At 36.0% G+C, this 22,104-nt stretch overlaps 1 protein-coding gene across 1 annotated transcript in view; it reads left to right on the top strand.

Moving 5' to 3' along the window:
• Positions 1-2,454: 2,454 nt before the first annotated feature.
• PYGL (glycogen phosphorylase L) overlaps positions 2,455-22,104 on the top strand; it is a 254,882-nt gene continuing 235,232 nt past the window's right edge. Inside the window, exon 1 of the mRNA XM_056821113.1 lies at positions 2,455-2,599. The gene's annotated coding sequence lies outside the window, so the exon portion shown is untranslated. The remainder of the gene's footprint in view (positions 2,600-22,104) is intronic.

The following is a 22,104-nucleotide window of genomic DNA, read 5'->3' as shown; positions in this document are numbered from 1 at the left end:
GCAGGAGTCACATGATATCTGACAAAGGCAAAGTAAAAATGGATCTGATTGAAAAAGATAAGGAAGGTAATTACATCCTCATAAAAGGTAATATAGATGATGAAAAAATATGAGTACTCAACATGTATGGACCAAATGGTACAGCATCCAGATTTTTAAAGGAGAAATATTAGAGTTTAATGAGGAAATAGATAGTAAAACTATACTAGTGGGAGACTCGACCTACTTCTATAAGATTGAGATAAATTAAACCAAAAAATACATAAGAAAGAAGAGATATGAATGAAATTTTAGAAAAATTAGTTTAAAGGTATATGGAAAAAAGTAAATTGGGATAAAAAGGAATATACCTTCTTTTCAGTAGTATATGGTTCATTTATAAAGATTGACCATGTGCTGGGGCATAAAAACAAATGCAAACAAATGCAGAAAAGCAGAAATAACAAATACATCTTTTTCAGATCATAGTGATAAAAATTTAATTAATAAGGGTACATGAAGAGCAAAACAAAAAATTAATTGAAAATTAAATAATCTGAATTTCCAAAACTGGTGGGTTAAAGAACAAATCATAGAAATAATTACTGATTTAACTGAAGAGGATGACAATGAGGAAACAACATATCAATATTTTGTGAGATGCTGCAAAAACAATACTCAGGGGAAAATTTACATCTCTGAGTGCCCATATTAACAAAAAAGAGGAAGAGGAGATTAATGAATTGTGTATGCAACTAAAAAAACTAGAAAAAGAACACATTAAAAACCCTCAAATGAAGACCAAATTCAAAATCCAAAAAGATTAAAGTAGAAATTAATAAAATGAAAGTAAAAAGCTATTGAACTAATAAATAAGAGTATGAGCTGGTATTTTGAAAAAAAAACAAATTAGCTAAATATTGACTAATTTAATTTTTTAAAAAAGAAAGAGAACCAAATTAACAATATCATGAATGAAAAGGATGATCTCATCTCAAATAAGGAGGAAATTAGTGTAATTATTAAGAGCTATTTCACCCAATTATATGACAATAAATATGGCCATATAGGTGAAATGGACAAAATACAAAAATATAGACAAAAAATTTACAAAAATTTAAATTGCTTAGATTAACAGAATAGGAAACAGAATACTTATAATACCACATCAGAAAAAGAATCTGAACAAGCCATTAAGGAACTTCCTAAGAAAAAATCAGCAGGGCCAGAAGGATTCACAAGTGAATTCTATCAAACATTTAAGGAACAACTAATCCCAATATTCTACGAACTATTTGAAAAAATAAGCAAAGGAGTTTTTAATTGGAAAATCTTGAACCTCAGGACTATGTTCCCCAGAATTCTTTTTCATCTCCCAGCACCCTTTTCCCTGAGTCCTCACATTTGCACTGTCACCTTATTGTTTATAACTTTCTGTGACTCCATCCTCTTGCTCTTTTTGTGATTGAGGCTGAGTTTAATCTAGCTTTTAAATTTTTAATTATTGTTAATAAGTCTTATAAAATATAATATTTGGGTGTTAATTTTAATGATCACATTTTGGCTTACCAAAAAGAAATGGAATTCTAATTTTTTTTCCTAAAGCTTTGAGAAAGAATAGACAGTAGAGAAATTTTGCAAGCCCCATTTCCTCTCCAGCTGCTTCTTGCGCCCATCTGCTTGTGCCAGCTCTCTGCCTTCCACTGCTGCTGCTGCTGTTCCTGTCTCCCGAGCCCCACTGGTCCCTGCCCAACCTCCAGCATCTGACAGCCTGCAACCAAACCTACCTGCTGTGAGCCTGGGCTGTCTTTTCAACACACAACCTGGGAATTCTTAAGAACTGGATGAAGTATAAATCCCTTTCCCCCACCCAAACCCTAATGTGAGTTTCTAGCCTTTCATAGACATCAGCAGGGAAACACAGCATGGAGAAGCAAACTCACACTATTCAGCCACACCCCCTTATCGGTTCCAAGTAGATTTTGTAAGCTGACCCTCTGCTCCTGGCTTGTAACTTAGGGTTTTTTTCACAGGAAGAGGACACTCCTGCCATTCCCCACCCCTTCCACCCTACAACCCAATATAACAGGGAGGACAGATAGTCCAAAGCAGGGGATTTCAAACTGAAGTTTTGGAGATTTTTGACTCTAATATTTCCTTTTCCTTTTTTTTCTCTTGGCCCAAAACACCAAGGACTACTCTTTCTCTCATATGCAAATATGTTATTTTCCCTTGAATTTTTTCCCCTAGGGAGGAGGTAAAAGAACAATACTTTTCTAAGCCTCCTAGCTAATTCTTTTACCTTCCAGTCAGGAATTTTGCTTTGTTTGGTCTTCCTTGTAAATAATATTCATTCAGTTTTCTTTTTTTGAGGAATAATGGTATTAGGAAGCATGCTTGAAACTCTGAAGCAACATTTGATTTGGAAGTTGACAAGCTCTATTTAATTCTTTTCCCTGGAGTTTTTTTTTTTTACTTCTCCTTAAGAATATGCAGCAACAAGCTTGGTTGCTTGAGTTCAAGACAAAACTGGAATATTTTGACAAAGTTTTGAAAATCTTCATACTATCAACATCCAGAATGGAGATTCTTCCCAGTGCGTGTATGAGGAACTACAGAAGTAAGTCAAAAGAAATCCAAATGAATAATAAATACTGGGGAGGGGAATGAACCTTAAAGATATATGGATGTTTATTGCTTGCTAACTATTTTGAGTTTATTCCCCTCCATTATAGTGAAGAAGTCTATTGGAATTGGAGAAAAGGGTTTTTGCGTTCACTGCCAGTACCCTGTCAATGCTCCTTATATTGTATTTATTGCTTTAAGGGTTAATTTTTTAAGTTCATATATTAGTCTAATCAATCTATTCTGTTACATGATCTTTATTTGTACCTTTCCACTATGATTGTACTGAAGGACATATCATTGTAAAAGCCCACAAACACCCTTTTTCATTGGCAAAATCATAACTCCTTAGGGATGCTACATTTGTCACCTAATCCATCGAGGTAATGTGTTGCCTAAACTGCCTTTTCTTCCTTTTTGCCTTTATTAATTGTTACATAGATGATGATGGATGGACTCCATCAAAAAACTGGTTACAACTTGTATACAACCTTTAGAGAATTTAATGAGCTAAGAATTTAAATGAATTTTAAGGGGTCTTAAGAAATGATTTTTAGATAACTCTAAGCTTCTGAATATAAGTTCCTGCCATAAAAGTTTTATATAAAGCATGAAGCCAAAGTAAGCTTCTGCATAGTTTCTTTTAATCTTCATTTTAATCTACTTCCACCAGAATGATCTAGAATTCTTGGTGATGTTTTAGATCCCAAAAGGTTTTCAGCAGTAGTATAGAAGTTTGTGTTTTTTTCCTAGGCTTTTTTGCCAAATTTTGGAATGATGGCAGTAATAGACTTTGTTAAAAATATCTTTGCCAAGGTTGAAATATTTTCTATATCTATAGAACTTTGACAAGTATCCATCAGTTCATAGGATTTTTAAATATCATACAGCAAGTGACTATATAGACTCATGTGAATCCTATATTATAGGGGGTTTATTTGCTATTGTCATTAACTGGGCTATTGGGAATTTTGGTACATTTTTTTAATGTGCATTATCTACTGTATTACTGTTTTATAAAACTGTTACTTTGTGAAAATAATTTGCACTCACACAGTAGTTCATGGTCAAGTTAAAAAGGAAATGTATCTCATTTTGGGGTGAGGAACCTTTGTATTCTACCCTTCTTTGGCAGACAGAATGTGTCATTGATTGTAAGCTATATATTTTTGATATTTCAAAAAAATTTATTATTGTTTTTCCTTGAATGTGCAATATACTATTTGAGTATTTTTCTCTCTTTTTTGTTACTGAAGGACATGCCACCAATACTGAGAAGATTTTCTTTAACTTCTACTATTTTTCAGTAATATAAGTTTAAAATACATTTGCCCTAATGTCAATGCATACCCCCAAAATTTTAGACTATAAAAATAATGTCATTGATTGTTTAAAAAATTATGGGACTTTGCTTAAGGACTCTGTCTGATTCTAGGAGAAGGGAATACAAAAAGATTCACTAAACAGTGCCAAAGAAACACAAAGCTACCTGCATAGTGCCAGTTGAGCACAAGGTCAAATAGACCAACCAATCCCAGTGTTAATGAAATTTTGAGCCAAGACAAGAGGAATTGAACTTGTTTAGGGTTTGAGGTTTCAGTTGTTTTGACATATGTCAGAGGCAGGACTTCCCTGAGCCCTAAGAAGCACCTCGCTTTGGCTTCCTTCCTGGCTTCCATAATCTAGTCCCTTTTCTGTTTTTCATAGTGTGTCAAACTTTCTGTAGTCTTGGCTACTGATTGGATAAGTGCATAATTGCTTAAATCACTTTAATTGGGCCATGATTCAAGTACCTGTTATAGTTTGTACTTCCATTAGTTACATTTTTTACACATAAGACTTTGATACTTTATATTTCATCCACAAGTTATTTTTTTCTCTTTTATTTGGATTTTTTTATGTTTTTGATTTTCTTTTGCCAATTGATTCTTATACCTCAGAACTCAGCCATGCATCTTTGAGTGATCCCTGTGTTTGTCACCATCCTCCTCAGGAGGGCGTGTATTATTATCCTATAATACAAAGTTTACATTCTTTTGAGAATAGTTTTAGGATTAGAAACTTGCTAACTCCCAGAATCCAGAAAATGAAACTTTTCAGAAAAGGCGTCATGACAATACCTGCAGAGATCACACGCTATACCAGAAGATCCAGAGTAAACTTTGAGATATGGAAAATTTGAACTTTGGGGGGAGGTTGAATTTACTTGTTTTGAATGTATACTCTTATACCAAAGGGGACTGACCTCTAACTGACTTTTTCTCAATCTACCGATCATTATATTTGTTCTCTTTTCCTTTTATCCACAAATTAATGCAATTTATAAGTTAGTTATGCTTCCATGATCCTTTTGGGGAGACTGGTCTCCCAAAGGATCACAGAGGGGGATATATATAGTTGGGAAATCTTGAACCCCAGGACTATGTTCCCCAGAATTCTTTTTCATCTTCCAGCATCCTTTTCCCTGTGTTCTCACATTTTCATTGTTACACTATTGTTTATAATTTTCTGTGACTCCTCCCTCTTGCTCCTCTTTCTTTGAGACTGAGGCTGAGTTTACTCTAGATTTTATTTTAATTATTATCAATAAATCTTATAAAATATAATATTCAGATATTAATTTTAATTCTCACAGAGTCTTACCAAATTCTTTTTATGATACAAATATGGTATTGATTCCCAAGTCAGGAAGACCAAAAATAGAGAAAAAAAACTATAGACCAATAACATTAATGAACATAGATGCAAATACAATAAATAAAATATTAGCTAAAAGACTACATTAAGTTTTCACAAGGATTATTCACTCTGCTCAGGTAGTATTTATATCAGGAATGCTAAGATGGTTTAATATTAGGAAAACCATCCATATAATTGACCAAACAACCAAACTAACCAAAATCACATCTCAACAGATGCAGAAAAAGTCTTTGACAAAATGCAACACCCATTCCTGTTCAAAACACTAAAAAGCATAGAAATGAAAGGGCCTCTCCTCGGAATAATAAGCTATTTATTTAAAAGCATAAACAAGTGTCATCTGCAATTGGGACAAGTTAGAAGCATTTCTAATGAGATCAGGAGTGAAGCAGGGATACCCATTATCATCACTACTATTTAATATTGTACTAGAAATGCTAGCTGTAGCAATTAGAGAAGAAAAAGAAATTGAAAGGATCAAAGTAGGCAATAAGGAAACTCAACTATCACTCTTTGCAGATGCCATGATATAGAGAATCTGAGAAAAACAACTAAAAATCTAGTAGAAATAATCAATAACTTTAGCAAATTTTCAGGGTATAAAATAAACCCATGCAATTCATCAGCATTCCTAAATGCTTCCAACAAAACCAAGCGGCAAGAGTTAGAAAGAGAAACTCCATTTAAATTCACTCTTGACAATATAAAATACCTGGGAATATACTTGCCAAGACAAATTCAGGAATTACATGAAAATAACTACAAAACACTCTTCACACAAATAAAACTAGATCTAAACAATTGGAAAAACAATAATTGCTCATGGGTAGGATGAGATAATATAATAAAATCACAATCTGACCTAAAATAATTTAATTATTCAAAGCCATATCTATCAAACTACCAAAAAAATTTTATGAATTAGAAACAATTATTACAAATTTCATCTGAAAGAGCAAAAGATCAAGAATATCAAAGGTATATTCTTGGGGGGGGAAATATGAAGGATGGAGGCCTAGCATTACCAAAACTCAAACTAAACACTGCTATAAAGCAGTGATCATCAAAACAATATGGTACTGGCTTAGAGATAGAAGGGTGGATCTATTGAATAGACTAGGGGTAAATAACTTTAACAAGATAATGTTCCATAAATCCAAAGGTCCCAATTTTTGGGATAAGATTCCACTCTGTTACAAAAATTGCTGGGAAAATTGGAAAACAGTATGGGAGAGATATGGTTTAGATCAATATCTCACACTCTAAATGAAGATAAATTCAGAATGGGTAAATGAGTTAAATATAAAGAGGGAAATTATAAGTAAGTTTGGTAAACACGGAATAGTATACCTGTCAGATCTATGGGAAAAGAAAGAATTTAAGACCAAGCAAGAGACAGAGAATATTATAAAATATAAAATGAATATCTTTGGTTTCATTAAGTTAAAAGGTTTTGTATGAACAAAATCAAAATTTGAAGGAAAATAACTGGAAAAAATAAACAAAACTCTCCGACAAAGGTTCAATTTCCAAAATATATAAGGAACTAAGTCAAAAAAACAAGCATTCCCTAATTGACAAATGGTCAAGGGATATGAATAGGCAGTTTTCAGATAAAGAAATTAAAACTATCAATAAGCACATAAATTGTTCTAAATCCCTCCTGATTAGAGAAATGCAAATCAAAACAACAACTGAGGTACCACTTCACACCTATCATATTGGCCAATATGACAGTAAAGGAGTATAATAAATGTTGGAGGGAGATGTGGCAAAATTGGGACAGTAATGCATTGCTGGTGGATAATTAATCCAACCATTCTGGAAGACAATTTGGAATTATGCGCAAAGGGCTTTAAAAGACTACATGCCCTTTGATCCAGCAATACCACTATAGGGTTTGTACCCCAAAGAGATAATAAAGAAAAAATACTTGTACACAACTATTCATAGCTGCTCTCTTTGTGTTGGCAAAAAATTGGAAAATGAGAGGGTGTTCCTCAATTGGGAATGACTGCACAAATTGTGGTATCTGATGGTGATGGAATACTATTGTGCTATAAGGAATGATGAACTAGAGAATTTCCATGTGAACTTGAAAGATCTCCAGGAATTAATGCAGAGCAAAATGAATAGAACCATGAGAACACAGAAACTGAAACATTGTGGTACAATCAAATGTAATGTACTTCTTTACTAGTAGGAATACAATGACCCAGGACAATCTTGAGGTTCTTATGAGAAAGAATGCTATACACATCCAGAGAAAGAACTATGAGAATAGAAATGCAGAAGAAAAACAGGATCAATCACGTGGTTAAATGGGTATATAATTGGGAGATTTGGGCTTTAAATGATCACTTATTGCAAATATTAATAATATGGAAATAGGTTTTGAACAATGATACATGTATAACCCAGTGGAATTCCTTGTCAGTTCTAGGTGTGGGGAGGGAAAAAAGAGGGAAAGAACTTGAATCATGTAACTGTGGAAAAATATTCTGAATAAATAAAAAAAAGAAGAATTAATTTTTTAATTAAAAAATTTTACAGTATAAAAAAATGACAAGTAGTATCTATCTAAAACATCAGCAGGCATTATCTTCAGTGGAGGTATTTAGAAGCCTTCCCAATAAGATCAGGAGTGAAACAAAATTGCCCATTATCACCACTACTAATTAATCTTGTACTAGAAATACTAGCCTTAGCAATAAGAAAAGAAAAAGAAACAGGGGTTAAAGAAGACAATGAGAAAATTAACTATCACTCCAATGGTGATGTGATGGTACATTTAGAGAATCACCTGAAAAACTATTTGAAATAATTATTAACCTTAGCAAAGTTGCAGGACACAAATAAACCCACCTTTATCATCAACATTCTTATATATCACCTACAAAGCGTAATTAAAAAGATATTGAGGAGATATTTCTAGTGTAATAAATGAGAGACTCTGGAGTGACTAGAGCAATACTAGGGGAAACCTGAGGGTGCCTAGTTATAATAGAGAGAGTGATACTTGAGGGTGTCTATCAGTTCCCTAGATGATTAATTGATTAATATTTTTCCTACCCTCCTCCTCCCTCAATTCCTCTCTTCACCTCCCTTTTCATAAGCCTTTCAGCTTCGCCCCTCTCCCCTCCTTCCAAGAGTGGACTATGAGGTTTAGAGAAAAGACTCTTTCTCTCTTTCTCAAGTAAGGGTGTTCATTGGGGAAGATAGAACAAGGATGGAAGATGAGGTGAGAGGGATGGGGTTATCCCTAGTCTATAATGAGGGTTAGGAGGATTTTGAGAAATGTCAATCCTGTCACTATCAGAGATAGTCAGAGAGTTTGAAGGACAAATATTTTTCTTCTTTCTTCTTTTAACCAGCCAGATAATCTCAGCTTGATTAATTCAAGTCCAGAGACACAATTAGTTCTTCAGTTTCAGTCACCAACCTCAGCCACACATAGCTTCTTCTTCCCTCCCCTCTCAGAAACCAAGAGTCTCTCAGCCTCATGTCAGAATCTAAGAGGGGTCCAGCCTGGTTCCAAAAGCCACCAGGGTCTCTCAGCCTCAGGTCAGAAGCTAAGAGGGATCCAGTCAGAAGCCTCTTAGCCTGGCTCAAAAGCAAGTCTCCCCAACATAGGACAGAAGCTAAGAGGGGTTCAGTCAGAAACCTCTCTGTCTAGCTCCAAAAGCAAGTCTCTCCTTCCCTCCTCTCTCCAAAGCCAAGAGAGAGAGACCTTCAGTTCCACTGTGGGGGTTATCTTCCAACTGCCTCTCCTGGGAACATTCCAATGAAAAGATACATTTGATTGACAGCTCTTCTCTTCTCAGCTTTGTGTTGCATGTTTGCCTGGCAAATTCTCTCTTACACAAAAGTCAAGCAGGAAGAGATATAAAGAGAAATTCCATTTAAAATAACTATAGACAATATAAAATAACTGGGAATCTATTTGCTAAGACAAAGGAATTCAAAGAACACAATTACAAAACACTTTTCACACAAATAAAATCAGATCCAAACATTTAGAAAAACATTAATTTCTCAGTTAATATAATAAAAATCACAATTCTACCTAAATTAACTTACTTAGTGCCATACCAACCAAACTACTAAAAAACTATTTTATATTATGATAGAAAAATAATAACTTCATACATCTGTGTGGAAAGGAAACAAGACTGACAGTTTGTGGGGGAAGGGGTCAACTGGGAGTGGCAGTTGGGTCTTTGACTAGCACACACACAGGGGCTAATGATCGTGTGTCTTTAGGAAACCATAGAGCTGACATTGCAGCAAAATTTGGAGCTAGAGATGGACCTTTTCATGTATTGAATTTCTCAATAGTTAAACAGGACAATCTAACTGATGCCTATAATGAGCAGGAAATTCAATCATGGATAAAGAACTTAGGAGCAAAACAAATAAGAGGAATATGGTTTTCACAACTAGGCCAGCCCATCCTGCCTAAAAATTTATTTTATCACGTGTGCAATGCAATACATGCACAAGGACACTGTGGAACCCAAGCTGTGATCGATTCAGTGAGACAATTTTGGACTGCACCAGGAATATCCTCATATGCCATAAGAATTTGTCAAATATGTAAAATGTGTATGGAATTCAATCAGGGAGTTTATAAGACCAAAGGCTTAGGAGGTCGTCCCTTAGCATATACTCCATTTGAATGCATACAGATAGATTTTATCAATATGCCAAAAGACAAAGAGTTTAAGTATTGCCTTGTCATCATAGACAGACTGACTAGATGTCCAGAAGTTTTTCCTGCCAAAAAGAACAATGCAGCATTTATGGTCAAAATCCTATTAAAAGAAATCATACCTAGATTTGGGATTCCCTCAAAATTGGACTCAGACCATGGAAGTCACTTTACTCAGTCAATATTAAATTAAATTTATAAAAATCTAGGAATACAAGCAACATACCACACACCATATTATCCCCAAAGTTCAGGGCAAGTGGAAAGATTAAATAAAGACATTAAAACATTCATAGGAAAATTTTGTGCAGAAACACACCAAAAATGGACAAACATTCTGCCATTAGTTCTGTTCCATCTTAGAACACGACCCAGTTGTGATTTGCACATCTCTCCATTTGAGATGCTATATGGACATGCAATTTGGCAAGGAAGGACTTGTAAACCAGCTTACATTGCCATGATAGGTGGAGACTGTCAATTAACAAAATATATACAAGCTTTACAGACAAGAATAGCAGAATTGCATGAAATGGGCTTGATACAACAAACAGTACCCCTGGATTACAATTTGCACAACATCAAACCAGGAGACATAGTATACTTAAAAAATTTCAATAGAAAATTGGCTACAGAAATAAAATGGACTGGACCACATGAAGTATTGCTTACTACCCCCAACAGCTATAATAGTTGCAGGAAAAGACTCATGGTTTCACTGTTCCCACGTGAAACCAGAAAAAATTCAACACCACTGTAACAGGCATCGAAGATAAGTAGACAACAGATCGTGCTGAGAAATGGAAACAAAAAATGATTAACATAAAAATTACAACACAAAGAAATAATAGTGATACATAATGTTCGAGACAACTTTCCATCCCAGAGGAAAAGCAACTCAGAGGAAAAGCAACCCAGAGGAAAAGCATCCCAGAGGAAAAGATTTTAAACCAGCCCAGAGGAAAAGCATCAAGAAAAGATGCTAGAGACAAGAAACAAAGAGGAAAAGCTGAAATGGACAGCTAAGACTTTGAACTTTGTAAATTTGTTTATATAAGAAGAGGACAGATTGAAAATGAGACTTATGTGTAAGACTGAGTGTGTTGAAATAATAAAACAAAAGTAATTTCACATATTAGGGAAATAGCATGCATCACTACATAACATGGAAGAAAGAAGAGATCCATCAGTCAATATGAGAAGTGGAAATCTGAAGAAACTTGTTAAGTATTAGTTCAACACAACACTATTAGACACAAAACACAAAATCACAAACTGACATATTGAGAGACCTTGTTTATATAAATAAGTGTCTGAAATTGTATTTATGAAAAAATGTAAATATGTATATAGTTAGTTCCATAAGGTCTTAGGCAAATAGAAAGATTAATAAATATTTCTAGTTGACTGACATTATGATGTGGAACAATGTATATTGTTGTATTATATGTAAATAATTTCTGTAAATAATGTATTAGTTTTAGTTAACGTAGAGTTAAGTAGTATTAGCACTAAGATTCAAATTTTTTGTAATAGTTTTGGTTCAACATGTATTGTACTGAATTTATTGTAAAACCCTAAAACTACCCTTATCCAAACTTTCCTGCTAAGAATTCCTTAGAGTAGATTTACTAAATTGGTAACTATAATATAAATATGTGACCTTGGGAAGGTCACAACAAAAAAAGGGGACGATTGTGGAAAGGAAACAAGACTGACAGTTTGTGGGGGAAAGGGGCCAACTGGGAGTGGCAGTTGGGTCTTGTGACTAGCACTTCCTTCCTGCCGGGAGTGGCAGTGGGGTCTGGTGACTAGCACTTCCTTCCTGCTGTGTTGGGACTGGTGGCCTGGTGTTGGAGGAAGAAGGAGCTTGTCAGCCCAGTCTGGTGTGGTGTGCCACCTCTTCTTGGTTCAGCCGGAAGATTCAGGCCCAGTTGCTTCTGAAGGTTAGACCTGTTCTTGTTTGCTTCCTGTCTACTGCTAAGATTCTAAAAAGACAAAACTGGATTGATATAGAGTAAACAGGAGTGGGAGAACCCTCTGCCAGCCTCTGGGGCCTGGCCTCAGGTCTGAAGCTGAGAAAAAAACTCCAATTCCAACTGGTTATTAATCGTTATATTTTGAATTCGCAGTCAGATAAGTGGACTATCTTTTCTGGTCATAGAGGGAGCTGAACTTCAGTTCAGTCAATTCAACGACAAACAGGCCTTATTGGACCCCTGCTGTTTCCTCTCAGCAAGGGGCATCTCCCTCTCTTGCCTCACCAAGCAATATTCCCTCTTTCCCCTTAACTCCTCCATACCCTGCTACAAACTTCCCATTATCCACCTATTTTCAAATTCCCATTTCTTTCCCAATAAATATTACATCTGGAAGGATAAAAGATCAAGAATATCAAGGAAATTAATGGTAGAGTGAAGGAGGGCTAGATAGGGCTTACGTGGTACCAGAACTCAAATTGTATTATAAAGCAATAATCATCAAAACAATCAGGCACTGACTAAGAAATAGAATGGGAAATGATCTTCATAATCTAGTATTTGAAAAACCCAAATGTGAATCTTAAAATTTCTCAGACTCTACCTTGGAGCATTATCTTAAGGTTATGTTTAAGGTTATTCCCCATTTAAACAATGGAGATACTTGATCAGAAATGTATTGAGAACTTTAAAATTGCTCTACCCATACCTAGGCATACTTTAGGGGAAGATAAAGTTGTAAATTTCCTTAGTGAACAATGAAGGTACTTAACTCATACTTATAGTGAGGCCAAAACCTTAAGCTAGGTCTATTTTTAGATCTAATACAAAAGGGTCCTAAGTACCTATGAATGTCAAATTAATCACTAAAAGGTCAGTCAATTTGCAAGGGGCAAGCTTAGCAAAGAGGTGTGAAGTACTCAGAAGATATAATCTACCCAGAGAAGGTGAGAACTAAAAATTAAGAATGGACTGTCCTAGAAAAAGAGTCTACTGTGATTGGTAGACGTAAAAATTTAAGTGACACAAGAGAAAATTTTCTTTAAAAGGAAGGAGCTGGAGGGCTCTGGATTTAGTTCAGCTTTGGAAGCTGAATAGGAGCTGGTCTCTCTGAACACTAGAGCTTGCTTGGAATGATCTTGTGGTGAGTGATTAAAGACTGACTAGTCTCTCTTAAAGCTCAGGCCTAGGCCAATGGCCACATTTTCGTGGTCACAGACAACCATGAAGGGATGTAAAGAAAAACCCTCAAAATTTCTGTGAAATCTCTTTCCTTTCTCTCTTTATTACTTGTTCTGTCAGTCAGTCTTTTTAAACATTGCTGACTTGCTTCAAAACACAGCTGCAAGAGCAAGTGAGTAAAAATCACTTTGATTTCTCCTTAAATTAAATAGAACACAGCTGTTTAAATCTTAGCAACAGGGCCCTAAGGTCCTGGCTAGGAGAGCTGTTTCTAAATCTCCTTCTTTTAGGGAACAACTGCCAAAATTAGGATTAAGGGAAACCTGGGAAAAGCTTTTAGTCTTGTCCTGCTCCCCATGTGTTTACTTTAGAAATATGTGCATACAGCCAGTTCACAACATACTTAACAACTTCATATTCATATTCAGCTCCATGACCAAATTTATAAAATTCGCATTAGTTGCCTCTCTGAAATTTCTCATACCATGGGGTTTATGGCAAAGTATAATCAACACATTACTCCCCCCTTGGGATTTTGATTGTTATAGCTGTAATATTGTATTTCCTTACAAAACCCACTTCTCAGTCAAACCAACCGAGTGTTCCTTCTACTACTCAACAATATGCAGAAATAAATACTCGGCTTGAGCCTATAGGGGAAAGTCAGGGGGAGATTATAGCTTTTATGAGAAACATTAAAAGAGAGTTAAAAATCATTATCAGAATCTCTGTCCTAACTTGTTCTGTACACTAACCCTCATAGCCAACCCACTGCTCCCCCTGCCAACTCGGCCTTAGAACCCCCTGCTTCTAACCAACCCACCCCACCCCCTACCCCCGCAGCTTCAGAAAACCCTACTCATGCTTCCGACAATACCACCATCACTCTAAGTTTGAAACCTGCCCATGCTTCCAATCCCACACCCTCCACTCTAAGTTTACACCTCACCCATGATTTATCCACAGATAAATCAGTAACCTGCCACTTCTGTGAGAAGGGCCACAAAATGATAGAATGTAGAACTTTTCTCAAAATTATTGGAAGGAATACACAGTTTAATAACAACTTTAGAAATAACAACTATAGAAATGATGATAATAATCATAGAAACCAGAATTTTATAAAATATGGAAATAACTATAATGTCTATAGAAGTAAGAACTTTAGAAACCAAAATTTTAGAAATAGGAATTGGGAAAATAATGACAGTGCTCCAAAATGAAGAAAATGATAATACCCAACAATAAGATATAAGAAATGGTGCTCATCCAAAAAATACTCAAGGTGCAAATGCCCCTCAGAGGGGTACCCTTCAGGGGGGTGCCCAAGGAATTTCTCAAACACAATGAAGGTGTCAGGGGTTGCTGGGGCACAGGAATCAAAGGATACAACCTTTGATTTTCTGGACCCTGATGTCCTATTACCCGTTGTCCCTATCCACTGCCCTCCACATACTAATGAGCCCCATGTTACCTTAAAGGTGGGTAACACCTATTATGATTGTCTCTTAGACACTGGAGCTAACAGGTCTGTATTGAATAATGTACCTGATTTAAATTGTTATTCCATTGACTCAAAAAGTGTAGTGGGAGTATCAGGAATACCCCAAAGAGTTAAAAAAAAGTTTCCCCTAGAATGGTGTCTGTAGGACCCCTAGAGGTACAACATTCCTTCCTTTTGATGCCTGACTCCCCTTTAAATTTTCTGAGGAAGGACCTTCTATGCAAACTCAGAGCTACAATAACTTGCTCCCCAGATGGTTCCTTATCATTAGAAATACAGGAGGAATCTTTAAATTTACTGTCTGTACTTCTCTCAGAGAGCCAGTAGGCAAAAGAGCCTCCCACTTTTGAAATACCTGAAGATATACTGGAGTATCTTTGGGCCACATCTTCTTCTGATGTAAGCTTACTTAAATCTGCTGTTCCTGTGCAGATAAACCTAAATCTAGCCCACCTCCTTCCATTCCTCAGTATTCTCTCTCAAAAGAGGCAATTGAGGGTATTACCCCAGCTATTAACTCATTAAATAAACAAGTAAAATAATCCCTTGCAAATCAATACAACATGTCCATCCTGCCCACTAAAAAACCAAAGAGAGGGCCCAGTGGCAAGCACTTCTAGATTTGTACAGGATCTGAGGGTGGTGAATGATCATGTTATGAAGAGACATTCCATAGTTTCCAACACAAATACTATTTTTCCTCTATCCCTAGCACAGCTATATACTTTACAGTAGTAGACTTGTGCTCGGCTTTCTTTTCCATACCTATACATGAGAACTCCAGGCATATTTTTGCTTTCACCTGGAAAGGCTCACATTATACATGGAATCTTTTGCCACAGGGTTATGTGGAAAGCCCGAGTTTATTTGCGTAAATTTTGAGCCAAGACACAAATAATATAACATTTAAAAATAGCAAATTAATCAAATATGTAGATGATCTACTCTTGGCTTCAACAGATGCAGAAACATGTCAAGAAGATAGTAAACACCGTCTTTTGGAAGTGCACAAAAGAGGACATCAAATCTTGAAGGATAAAGTTCAGTGGAGTCTCCCCAAAGTAGAATATTTGGGATTCATCCTGACTGCAGGTGCTCATTATATTTCTCCCAAAAGAATTGAGAATATTTAAAATTTAAGTGCTCCAGCACTAAGAAACAGTTGAGAGCAATTTTAGGAGCAACAGGGTTTTGCAGACAATGGATTCCTTGCTATGGGGAAATTACTAAACCCCTTATAGCACTAACAAAGGATTTGGTTCCTGAACCCCTCAAATTTGAGCCTGAATACTTGTCAGCTCTATCAGATCTAAAAAAGGCTATCCTGCCTGCCCCTGATCTAGGCATCACAGCCATTTACTTTGTATGTACATGAGTGAAGAGTAGTAGCTTTGGATGTTTTAACTCAGACTTTGGGACCTTCTCAGTGCATAATTGCTTATTATTCTGCCCAACTGGACCCATTAGCATCAGGAGTACCACCATGTCTTAGAGGAGTAGCTGCTACAGCCTTACTAGTGACAAAAACTGTTGATTTAGTATTAGGATGTCCATTAACAATTATGTGCCCACATGAGGTAGAAGTATTGTTGCTAAAGCATAGAACACAGGCATTCTTGGATCAGAGAATTACAAGATATGAAATAACCTTGTTAAATAGCGAAAACATTATGTTGAAACATGGTACTACTCTTAACCCTGCCACCTTGCTTCCAGATTTACCAACTTCAGGAGAACCATTACACAATTGTGAAATACTAGTGTCCATGGCAGAAAAGCCTTGAGATAATCTCTTGGACACTCAGTTGGACAATGCAGATCTGATCTTATTTACTGATGATTCCTCTTTTATGAGGGATGCCATAAACTACAGTTGAGCTGCCATAGTCTCAGACTTTGCCACTGAGTGGTCAGCTTCATTACCCTCTAACATTAGCACTCAAGGAGCAGAACTCATAACTCTGAAGCACGCTTTGTATGTAAGCCAAGGATAAAAAGGCAACAATTTATACGGATTCTAGATATGCTTTTGGAATTTGTCACTCAGTTGGAATGCAATGACTCCAGAGAGGATTTTTAACCTCAGCTGGAAAAACTATAGCTAACGCAGAAATTATTAATGAAGTTCTTTCTGTTCTCTAGCTTCCTGAAGCCTGTAGTTCATTGCTCTGTCCATACAGGTGGCACTGACCCTGTCTCTAGAGGAAATGATCAAGCAGATGCCACTGCAAAGCTAGCAGCCATAGAAGGACCTGAATTAATTTTAACATTAACAACCACTGATGATTTTAATTTATCACATTCCTATAATGAAAAAGAAGTGGAAAAATGGAAACAAAAATTCAAAGCAAAACAGATTAATGGAGTATGGGTACATCTAATACAAAAGGGTACTAAGTACCTATGAAGGTCAAATTAATCACTAAAAGGTCAGGCAACTTGCAAGGGGCAAGCTTAGCAAAGAGGTGTGAAGTACTCAGAAGATATAATCTATCCAGAGAAGGTGAGAACTAAAAACTAAGAATGGGCTTTCCTAGGAAAAGCATCTACTGCGATTGGTAGAAGTAAGAATTTAGGGGAGGTGACACAAGAGAAAATTTTCTTTAAAATGAAGGAGCTGAATAGGAGCTGGCCTCTTTGAACACTTGAACTTGCTTGGAATGATCTTGTGGTGAGTGATTAAGGACTGACTAGTCTCTCTTAAAGCTCAGGTCTAGGCCAATGTCCTGGGCCCTTTTCCTACTCTTTATTCTGACTCTTTCTCTCTCCCTTTCCTTAATTCCTTCATTTGTATTAATTAAAATCTCCATAAAACTCAGCTGACTTGGGTATTTCATATTTGGGAATTTTTCCTATGGCGACCACTTAATTTTCATATGAAATCAAGACACTAAAATTATCTTTACAGTTTTGGCAATTCAAAGTCTTGAAACCCACATTTTCATGGTCACACAAAAGAGCCCAGCTTTGGGGATAAGAACTAAGTATCTGACAAATACTGCTGGGAAAACTGGAAAACAGTATGCCAGAAACTAGGTAACTCACACCGAATAGCAAGATAAAGTCAAAATGGGATCTAGATATAAAGGGTGATCATATAAGTAAATTAGGGGAACATAGAGTAGCTTACCTGTCAGATATAAGGAAAAGAGAAGAATTTTTGACCAAAGAAGAGATAGAGAATATTACAAAATGTATAATGAGTCACTATATTAAATTAAAAAGGTTTTGTACAAACAAAACAAATGTAGCCAAGATTAAAAGGGAATCAACAAAATGGGAAAATTTTACAACACATTTACAAGTAAGGTCTCTTTTCTCAACTATATAGAGATCAAGTAAAATTTTTAAGAAAATTATGAAAAAAAGAAATTTTTTTAAAAATTAAGAAAAAAAGAAAATTTAAAAAGAAAAAAATTTAAAATATAATTAAGAAATTTTTTGAAAATTAAAAATTATTCCCCAGCAAATGGTCAAATTACATGAAGAAATAGTTTTCATGTGAAAATTTTTTTCCCAATCCCTCTTGATTGGAGAAATGCAAATTAAAACAATTCTGATGCACCACTTCATACCTATCAGATTGACCAATGTGACAATAAAGAAAAATGATAACATTTGAAGGGAATGTGGCAATGAGATGCTAAAGCATTGTTGGTTGAGTTGTGCACTGATCATCCAGTCATTCTAGAAATTAATTTGAAACTATACCGAAAGGACTGCAAAACTGTTTATATCCTTTGATTTAGTAATATCACTAGTAGATCTGTATCCCAAACAGATAAAAAATAGTGGAAAGGACTTACTTATTTAAAAAAAATATATTTCTAGTAGTTTCTTTTTGTGGTGGCAAAGAATGGGAAACTGAAGGGATTTCCAAAACCTGGGACATGGGTGAATAAATGCCAGCATGTGATGGTAATGGAATTCTATTTTGCTATAAGAAATGATAAACAAGATGATTTCAGAAAAAAGCTGAGGGACTTCCGGGTAAGCATGGCTGCAGAGTAGACATGACTGGCTTCCTCTCCTCAGACCCAATGACACAGAAGACCTCAAAAGACCCCCCAAAAAACAAAAACAACCATCCTCATAAGAACAGAGAGAGCCCACACTAAGGCTCAGCACTGAAGGTAGGAGGGACTCTGGCATTTCCACAATATAAGGAAACGAAAAGCTAACCCACCCTCCCCCCACCCACCATGCTGACAGAGCCAGAGTTTAAGTAGGCACTGGCTAGAATCAAAAAGTGAGGGAGGGGCACCCCAGGACTGAACAACAGGCAGTCTCAGGTCTGGGGACCTGAGTAAGAGCACAAAGGACCCCCTCATGTGAGTAGTAAAAACCAAAACCCCAGAAGGCAGACAAGGGGAACTCACATCATGGGTGCCCAGAACTAATGCGCCATAAACAACAAGTATGCGAAGGGATCCCCTGAAGTGAGCAAGGGGCACCCACAGGACTTGGGAGTTAACAAAAAACACCAAAGACACACACCTAAGAGCAGTAACACCCGAAATGCCAGCATAAAGGGGAGGGTAGACCCTGGGCTTCTCCAGGAAGACAGCGCAGCTGTGGTGAATGGAGAATTTGCCTGAGGCCTTGAGCATTAAACCCTTACACTGAAAGCCAGTCCTCCTACCTCAGATTTCTGACTGGAAAGAGTAAAAAAAAAAACCATAACGATGGCTAACAGTGCACAGGAGCAACAGCCTCTAAACACCAAGAAAATCAAGAAGAAGGGGTTGACGTTGGACATATTTTATGGAGCAAAAATACAAAATACAGAGGAAATAGAAGAGGAAACACAAATGCTCCAAAACCTTCCAAAAGAAATGGAAATTCTCCACAAGCTCATGAAGACTTTAAATTGGAAATTATCAAAAAGATGTAAGCTTTCCAGCAGGAAAAATAGTAAATAATGCAAAAGGAACTCAGCAATCTGAAGGACCAAAATATGCAAATACAGAAACATCTCGAAGCCTCAAAAAACAGGTCAGAACAAACTGAAAAGGAAAACCAGTCTTTAAAGGTCAGAATCAGGCAACTGGAAGACCATAATCTTGCAAAAGATCAAGAATTAATAAAGCAAAGTCAAAAGACTATGGAATTAGAAGATAACATAAAATATCTCACTGAGGTGACATACCTAGAAAACAGTGGAAGGAGAGACAATCTGAGAATCACTGACCTACCAGAAAAGCCAGAAATAAACAGTAATCTTGACATTATGATACAAGATGTCATCAAAGAAAACTGCACAGAGATTCTAGAACAAGGGGACAAAATATGCATTGAAAGAGTTCACAAAACACCCTCTACACTAAAATCCCCAAAAGACAACCCCCAGGAATGTAATTGCCAAATTCCAAAGCTTTCAAGCAAAAGAAAAAATCTTACAAGAAACCAGAAAAAAGATAATTTAGATATAAAGGTCAGGACCCAATCAGGGTCCCAAAAGACCTTGCAATTTCCACACTGAACAACTGTAAGGCATGGAACATGGTATTCAGAAAGGCAAGAGAGCTGGGTCTTCAACCAAGAATCAATTACCCAACAAAACTGACTATATGCTTCCAGGGGAAAGTCTAGGCACTCAACAAAATAGAAGATTTCCAAGTATTCATAAAGAAAAGACCAGAGCTCTGTGGAAAGCTTGGCATCCAAACACAAAGAGCAAGAGAAACATGAAAAGGTAAATATGAAGGAAAGGTAAAAGGAGGAAAATGTTATCTTTTTCTTTTATTTGAACTTTCTTCTATAAGAACTACATTTATATCAAATTACATATATTAATATGTGGGGAAAATGTAATGTGTACCTCTCAAAAATTCTATGTGTCATTAGAGTAGTAAGAAGAATCATACAAAGGGAAAGTTTGGGGTATCAAGATGATATAGAGAAAGGGGGGGGGGAGAAAGAAAAATGGAGGGGGCAATCGTCAATGGTACTAAGATATACTCCAAAAAATAGAAAGGAAAAAAAACTAAATATAATAAATCTTTTTCACACAAAGATATACACAAGAAGGCGAGGGGAAGAATTCTCCTATAAGAAGGAGAGGAAGAGAGTTTTTACTTAAATCTTACTCTCAGTGAAATCAACTCTGAAAGGGAAGAGCATCTAGATCCATTGGGATCTGGAATTCTATCTTATCCAACAGGGTAAGGGAGAAGGGAAAACCAAGGGGGGAAAGGGGGAGGGTAACACAAAAAGGGAGGGAAGAAGATGGGGTAGGAGAAGGGAACAAAAAAGGGAGGGGCTAGAAAGTGGAGCATATCAAGGGAGGGGAATAGTGAGATAGATTTAAAGTAAATCACTTGTTTAAAAGGTTATAGCTAAAGAAGAAAGGTCAGAATTAGGGAAGGATATCAAAATGCCAGGGAATGCACAAGTGACAATCATAACTTTGAATGTGAATCGGATGAACTCACCCATAAAAGGTAGATGAATAGCAGAATGGATTAGAATCCAAAACCCTACCATGTGCTGTCTTCAAGAAACACAAATGAGGTGGGTGGATACTAACAAGGTCAGAGTTAAAGGATGGAGTAAGATGTTTTGGGCCTCAACTGATAGAAAGAAAGAAGACAGGAGTTGCAATCATGATATCTGACAAAGCCAAAGCAAAAATAGACCTGATTAAATGGGATAGGGAAAGTAAATATATTTTGTTAAAATGGACTGTAGACAATGAGGAAATATCACTAATCAACATATATGCACCAAATGGTATAGGAACCAAAGTTCTAATGGAGAAACTAGGAGAATGGAAGGAGGAAATAGACAGTCAAAACATATTAGTGGGAGACTTAAACCAACCATTATCAAATTTAGATAAATCAAATCAAAAAATAAATAAGAAAGAGGTAAAAGAAGTGAATGAAATCTTAGAAAAATTAGAATTAATAGACATATGGAGAAAAATAAATAGGGATAAAAAGGAATACACCTTCTTCTCAGCACCACATGGCACATTCACAAAAATTGATCATACATTAGGTCACAGAAACATAGCACACAAATGCAGAAAAGCAGAAATAATGAATGCAGCCTTCTCAGATCACAAGGCAATAAAAATAATGATTAGTAAAGGTACATGGAGAGCCAAATCAAAAATTAATTGGAAATTTAATAATATGATACTCCAAAATTGGTTAGTTAGAGAACAAATCATAGCAACAATTAATAATTTCATCGAGGAAAATGACAATGGTGAGACATCCTTTCAAACCTCATGGGATGCAGCCAAAGCAATACTCAGAGTAAAATTCATATCTCTGAGTGCATATATTAACAAATGATGGAGGGCAGAGATCAATGAATTGGAAATGCAAATAAAAAAAACTTGAAAGCAAACAAATTAAAAACCCCCAGAAGAAAACCAAACTAGAGATCCTAAAAATTAAGGGAGAAATTAATAA

The sequence above is a fragment of the Monodelphis domestica genome, chromosome 1 (assembly GCF_027887165.1).
Source record: "Monodelphis domestica isolate mMonDom1 chromosome 1, mMonDom1.pri, whole genome shotgun sequence".
NCBI lineage: Eukaryota > Metazoa > Chordata > Mammalia > Didelphimorphia > Didelphidae > Monodelphis > Monodelphis domestica.
The sequence above is the reverse complement of the archived record's forward strand: the minus strand, read 5'-3'. Positions and strand labels throughout refer to the sequence as shown.